Source organism: Tupaia chinensis, unplaced genomic scaffold, assembly GCF_000334495.1.
Source record: "Tupaia chinensis unplaced genomic scaffold, TupChi_1.0 Scaffold139341_1, whole genome shotgun sequence".
Classification (NCBI taxonomy): domain Eukaryota; kingdom Metazoa; phylum Chordata; class Mammalia; order Scandentia; family Tupaiidae; genus Tupaia; species Tupaia belangeri.
In genome coordinates, this window is record NW_006199230.1 from 69,805 (window position 1) to 77,856 (window position 8,052).

The window sequence follows — 8,052 nt, forward strand, 5'->3', positions numbered from 1 at the left end:
TTTTTATTTATTTATTTAGAGACACCCCGCTCCCGCTATAGAACTCATTCACATGCTGGAGAGACAGAGAGCAACAGAGAGAGAGACAGAAAGTGAAAAAGCATCCCCTCCCCCCAGGTAAAATGACCATGCTACTATGCCAACTGATGATGGGTCCTCAGCAGGCTTTTTAGATATGCAAATGTCTATCCTAAATCTTATTTATTCATTTTTTTTTTTGAGAGAGAGATTTTTGCTATAGGGCACGTGTGCTTCCCAGAGAGACAGAAAGTGAGACATCGCCCCACAAGGGAAATAGCCATGCTGCAGTCCCTTCTCCTCTTTTCTCCTTTTGGACTTCTGGGAATGCATACACACATGCCCAGCATGAGATTTAAGTCACCAGGTCCGGGGCTCGAATAACAGTCGACTACATGGGAATCCAGTGATGTAACTATTTACGCCATCTTCCAGTCCCACAAATCTTAACTTTACAGGGAGCTGAGGAATCCATCTACCTTTGTAAAACAGCAGGTGATTCTCCAGTTCACCAGAACCTCCAATCATATAAAATGATTGATGCAGGGCCAGCAGGTGGCATAATGGCTGAGGCACTGGACTCCCAAGGCACTGGACTCTCACAGGGTTGACCAGACCCAGCGACTTGAAATTCATGCTGAGTGCGTGTGGGTGCATGCCCAAAATCCAGAGAGGAGAATGGAGAAGGGACTGTGGATGGCCATCCCCTCTGGAAGGTGATTTTTCACTCATCTCTCCAGCAAGCACACAAACCACATAGCAAAAATGTCTTTAAAAACGTATTGAGGCTTGCAAGGAATATTGTAAGAAATATGATGTTATTAATTCATCTATCTAGACTACTATTTCTCTGAATGCTCAAATGATAATAATGTTATCTACAATTTGAACTGAGTACATTTGTGCCAGGTACTACACAAAATTCTTGACATATTATTTCATTTAATATTTACAATAGAAAGTCAGTCCTAATTATTCTCATCTTTAAGATGTAGACTCAGTTTTGATAGCTTAGACTATGTGCACCTATCTAAATCTAAGAAGTGCTTGAGATACATGTGTTTTGGATTTTTTTCTTTTCTTTTTTAGTTTTTGTCTATGTGGTGTGTGTACTTGCCAGAGAGGGGGAGAAAAAAAGAGAGGAGGAAGTAAGAATCCTACCCCTCCCAGGGGAATAGCCAAGCCACAGTCCCTTCTCCTTCATCCTCATCTTGAGATTTTAGGCACACAGGGACACATGTCCAGTGTGATTTTCAAGCTGCCAGGTCTGGGACTTGAACTGCTTAGCTAGCCATTTGGGATACAGCCACCTTAACCACAACATTATTCGATTGGAAGGAAATAAATGCAGAAGACACCTGGCCAATGTCCAAGTGTTTGATTCTTTGATTCTAGAACCTCTCATTAATGGTAAAAGCCATCACCTATCAAGGAAAAACCATCATTCAAATGATAAAACTAAGCGGGGCCAGATGGTGACATGATGGTCACACATGAGAAGAGTCCTGAGTTCATGTCCCTGGAACAACCCATTCACAGTGGGAATGTACCCTTATGTCCATGATCTAAACTGGCTGGGACTGGGGGTGAAAGGCAATATTGGGATCCTTCTGAGAATGTCTATCTCCCTTTCTCTCTCTTGCTCATTGAATAAATAACATTAATGAAACATGTAAACCATTTAAAAACAAAACAAAAATTCCAAATTATTCAAGTCAGGACTGTAGTGAGTGCCTAAGATTTCATTGTATCTGTACTCATCATTTGCAAGGTAACATTAAAGACCTATGAAAAAATATAAATTCAGAAATTTAAAAAAAGAGCCTAAAAACATTTTCTGAGTTTAAAGACCAAGCTGTGGTGTAATCCACATTCGCTATTTCTGTCCACTCTCCCTCGCACACACATGCACATATTTTATAGATGTAAAAATACTTGTAGTAGCTCAAAAATGGTGTCTCCTATATATTAATAATTTTAAAATAATAACTGAAAATATTTTAGTAAATTATGCAGATCTGTAGTTGAATCTATAACAATCTTTTGTCTTCACTTGGCTAAGTGTAGTTAGTACTTTTCAGTTTTTGTCAATGGGTATGTATGTGTATAGCCTGTGTCTATGTGTGTACGCAAATCATTTATTTATGCACTTGACATTTATTTCATAGCTGTTGATCTCTGTGGTGAGAGGAAGGCTGATGTGAATTAGAAATTCATCTAAATTCAACCTGAATACTTGTGGATTTTCTTAATTTAAAATAGTACTTGCTTAAGCAAGATACAAGTATATATCAAGTTTTAATAGGGTCCATAATTACAGAAGGAAGTTAAACAAAGAAATTAACACATAAGATGTTACATTTAACTCAAAGACATTGATATATTTCATATGTTTGTTTTATAGTAGGATTTTTGTAACCAATGGTTCTGCTCAGAAATGAAAAAAGTGTCTATTGTCAATAAAAATAGAAATGTTGGAATTAAATAGATTAATATCTACTTTTATACCTTCATTCAAATTATCTTAAATATTTGTTATAGATGAAGTGGCTTTCTACCAAATTAGGCCTTTTCATAGTGGAAAATGTTAACATAAATTGTAGCATAAATCATTGCCTCATAGAATACCAGAAGGCGCATATAAAAACCCATATCTTTACTGCACATATTTCCCATTAACCATAATCTATTAGTAATTGAAGTTCATTACAAATTCTTGTAGACTTTATTGCTATCATGCTGCATGACATACAGAACCTGGCTTGCATAACAAGAAGTCCTTGCTGGGAAATATCCTATTAACAATGACAGTGCATTTGTCATTGTGATAATAAACCCAAGAGCTGCCTGTAGACTATAAATTATCAAGCACCATGTGTGCTGCCCTGGCTTGAAGGTTTGTCAGGGCTTCCATTTTAAACCCCTGATTTTCACTCAGTTGTAACTCAACTATCAGAATCTGCAGTGAGCTGCAACTTTGCTTCCAAGGACTCAGCTTAAGACTTTTTGGAAAATGTAAATCATACTTAAGAATAGTTCAGATCAGAAAGTACAAAGGTCTTCTGTCTTGAGCAATAGGATTAAAAGGATTTGTAAGACATAATCATATCCCACCAAGAAAAATATGTTTAGACTGGGCCCAGAAACCTATGGCTATTTAAAATCAGAGCCTCTAACAGCTCCCATTTTAGTGCCTTAAAAGGACATTATTTAATTTTTAGGAAAGTAACACTACAAATGTCAGGTATTCAAGGCGACTACATGTACCAAGTGATTTTTCCTCTCATGCAAGAGCTTCTACTTCCAATCGATAATTTGAAAAATAGAATTACATAAAGCAAATAGAAAACATTACTGTGAAGAAAGAAGCCTTAGAGAAAGCAGATGTAAACTTGAAATAGAAATGGCTGCAGCTGTGTAAGTAGATGTTCCTCTGGCTTGGAGGGGAGCTTTACCAGTCTGTGACATTTTCAGCCAAGGAGATGGAAACCAGCAGGACCAGAGCGCTTTCTGTATCACCTGACCATCTGTTTCCATAATCTTCAGTCTTTCAAAAAGAAGTTAAACATAATTATGATAACCTGAAAAATCTCTCCATCAGAGTGGAGAGACTGACAAGTAAGAAAATACAATATTAGGATCATAGATGGAAAGTTGAACTGTAGAAATTACTTGAGGAAATATGAAGCATTAATTGCTACTTGAAGATTAAAAAAACCAGCTTTCATGGATGGGACACATTTGAGTAGAATTTGCATTACATCTTTTCTTAGAAATTCTTTTCCTTCAGGGCTAGTAGGTGGTGTAGTGGTTAAGGAGCTGGACTCCTACATGGATAAATGCAGTTTGAATCCCAGACCCAGTGGCTTGAAACTCATGCCAGGTGCATGTGCATGCATGCCCCAAATCCCAAGAGAATGGAAGTAAAGGACTACAGCATGTTCATCCCCCTTGGAAGTGATTTCTCACTTTCTCCCTCTATGTCTCTGTGACTCTGGTGAGTGTACACATCCAGTAGCAAAACAAAACAAAACCCAAAACAAACAAACAAACATCTCTAAAACCAAAGACAGACAAAAAGAAATCCTTTTCCCTCATGCCACGGCACACTGCACTTTCCTGGGTTCATCTATCATAAAGAGAATAAAAGTTATCAATGTAGAAAAGACCAGAAGCTTGGGTTGGAGTATACTAATTTCCCAACTTCTAGTAATGGCAAACACAAATCATAGTTAGATGTATCAATTGAGCAGAGAATGGGAATGCTAAAATGGAAGCAACCAAGGCACACCCAGGAGAAATAAATCCATTTTACTTCATAGAACTCTAATATTTGGATCTTTCTATCCTTTCTTTACATTTTTTGAAGAAAAGAATAGATTGTCTTTAGTAACATGCAATGAAATAAAAGTTAAAGTGCATTGAGCAATCACATTAAGCTATAAAAGGAAACACCCATAAGCTTGCTGCTAAGAGCAGCTGATTATTCCCCCCCCCCCCCAAAAACAACCCAGCCACTGCATAATGCTGAAGAGGAACAAGCTCTTACTTGGTGGTTTTGAAGGCACCAGTGTAGCAGTTAGGCTGAATAAAGAACACAATCATTGCCACTATGAACAAAGTCTTTCATCTACAAATTACATATCACACCAATTCTGTCTAAAGACTAGGGGAGTCATGGGACATTCCAAACCATGACAGCCTGAACTGGTTGCCTGCTACACAAATTAAGACTTGTAATAAAATTTAAACTGCAGATGAATCCTTGATGTCAATCTTTTGGAGAAGTCTGTAGCAAACTAAAATGAAACTCTAGTGATTAATGGTGGTTTTAAGGACACTCTTGATTGGCAGACTCAAGTGTCCATATGGTCTCTAGGCATCTGTCTCAAAATCCAGCATCGATGCTATCTTAAGTTTTGCCTTCCAAATGTCATTACCAACACTGACACAGCACAATCCAGAAATCCAATAAAAACCCTAGATTTTATTGTTCAATCATAGGTCTTTCATCCTAATTCAGAGTCAATTATTAAGGTGACATATAGAAGAACAAAGACAAGAAAAGGCACAAAAATAACAATTCATATAAAGACAATTATGATGCATTTTACACACTTACACATCAATTGCTTCTTTCTTCTAGGAAGAAAATGAAATGAACTTCTGTGGCCAAAACTGGTTGCCTTTTTTTCTTTTTTCCTGTTTAAAAAAAAAAAAAAAAAAAAAAGAAGAAGATAAAGGATCAGCAGTTGGTATGGTGGTTAAGGTGCCTGGATCCCAGTTCTTTACACTAATAGTAGGTCTCTGCAGTAGGTATTTTTCAGTGCGGTAGAGTTTGTGTGAGAGTAAAGGGCTTTCCTTATTTTTTTTTTTCCACGAGGGCTCACACATTTGCCAGACAGACAGAGAGACTTAATAGAAAAAAAACAGCTCCCGGGGCAAGCTGGTAATGTAGTGGCCAAGATGGCAGGAACCCACATGGCCAACTATGCAGTTCAAGTCCCAGACCTGGTAGCCTAAGAAACACAATGGGCACATGTGCTTTCGTGCTCAAAATCCCCAGAGAAGGGAGAAATGGAGATGAGATTGGAGCATGACCACTCCCCAAGGGGAGTGTTTTCTCGCTTTCTCCAATAAGAGCACATGCCCTCTGAAAAACTGCATTAAAAAAATCCATAGAGCATGTTAATACTTCAACCCCTTCTCTGTCTCTATGCCTTATGGGACATTTGTCCATAGATGTCTCCAGAGTGTCTCTAGAAGCTCCTTCAATATTCAAATGGTGCTCAGCCATGCCATGTAAGATGCAGCTTCATTAACCACTAGACTACAGGGTAGGCTTTTTAATGTTCTTGTTTGTTTGTTTTGGTTCAGGTTTTTGCTATAAGGAATATGTGATCACTAGGAAGACAGAAAGAGGGAAAGTGAGAAATTATCCCCCCCTCCCCAAGAGATGGCCACATGACAATTCTTTCTCCTCCATTCTCCTCTCAGAGTTTTGGACACACATGCACCAGCACCTAGTGTGACCTTAAGCAACCAGGTCCAGGGCTTGAACCATGGTCAGTCATTCTATCCTTTTTCAATGAGACATTGGGCTTTTTATTTTGCTCAATCATTAAGAGAAAGAGCAGATGTGCACTCATTGAATTTATTTCCAAATGTGTTTAAAGAAAATTCTAATAGTTTGGACACTATGGCTCAATCCTTTGAATAGCAGATTTACTGAAAGGGATAAGATGCAAAATCTTAAATCTAGGTTGCAGACACTATGCTCAATGATATAATACCTATTTCACATGCAAATCGTGAAATATATTTTAATATTTCTATTGTATAGATAAAGGAACTGATATTTAGGCAAATTGTAGAACCTGTGAGTTCAGAGATGGGCTGTTTGATTGCATAGGCTAGCCTACCTAGCAGTAATAACTACAGAGTTGATACAGCCTGTTCCCACCCTACAAAGGGTATAGAGAGCAAGCATCTCTTCTGTGTGGCGTAGTCATATCACAATCCCTTCATTTCTCATCCTGTCAGGACTTAGGTAATTCACACACATGTACTCATGTTTTCCAAGCCACTGGGGCTATGACTCAAACCACATGGTTAACCATGTGGGACCTATTTCCCTTAACCTCTGTTCTACAGGGCTAGCTCATCAGTAATTTTATTTTTAATCACTAATCCAGGACTAGCTGGGTAGGTGGGTCTTGTACAGACTCCTCAGGTGTGCTCTGTCATATCCCAAGCCTGCCAGCCCTCTCTACATACTCACTGACTGGTCTGACATCACCCTGAGTCCATCTCCCTGGCAGCAGGAAGGAGTCTGGAGCTGGCCAATGGTATCAAAGAATCTTTGCATGGACTGCATCATATAGTCTGCATTTGGACACAAGGAAACTTGACACAGGGAGGCCTCCAGTACTAGAAGCTGCTCATTACCTCTCCTCTGAAGAAATAGCAACATGTCTTTCTCAAGTCACAAGAAATTCACATTAACAGAAGGGAATCAAAGCCAGTAACTCACACATATATTCTACTGGCCAATAGATCCTTCTGCCAGGAACCAGAAGAGAGGTGAACAGAAAACCTTCCCAGAGAAGTCTTGTCACTTCCTAGAGTCCCTGATCTGACAGCCAGTGCCAAGATAACTTTGTCTTTTCCTGGCTTAACCCATGTGTGATCACCTTTCATAGGACTCTGACCTCTTCAACAAAACTTCCATTAAGAAACATTTTCTTTTCAATACTTGGGAACACACTGTGATTGGGGATCTAGTTGAGGCCTTTTTTGTAGTTTCAGGAGCCATAGCTGCTCCTCCTTGTCCTACCAATAATGTCTGCAGGTAGCCTCCACCGGCCTGGTTGGGGACCTGGAGAAAAGGTCCACAGGCAGTCATCCATGCTACATGTACTACCTCTTCTGCTTCCAGACACAGGCACCAGAGAACTCAACATGCACTTTTCACATGGGCAGAGTTAGGACTGGAGACAATTGGGAGGGCCAGGTTCAGATGATGGACGAATCTAAACAAGACAGGCCAGACCCACACGGCTATAATTCTGTAGCTAACTGGGAAGTTGGAGAGAATCATAATAGTGGTAGCCTATCAAAATTACCCATTTCTCTCTCTTCTTCATCTTTGTGCTTTTGAACTCCTTCATTCTCTCAAAAAATACTCTACCAAAACAACTGCTAGAATATATAAGGAATTTAGTAAAGTGGCTAGATACAAATTCAACATATAAAATCAATAGTGTTTCTATACACCAGTAATAAACTAGCTGAAAAAAAAATGATACTGGAAAGCAATTTTATTTACAATAGCTACAAAACAAACAAAAAATAAACAGAAACAACTAGCAATAACTTTATCCAAGGAGATAAAAGATTTATATAATCAAAACTACAAAATAAGAAAGAAGACACAAAAACATGGAAAGACAGCTCATGGTTGTGGATTGGAAGAATATTGCTAAAATATGAATATTACCCAAAGAAGTCTAAAGATTTCATGTAATTCCTACC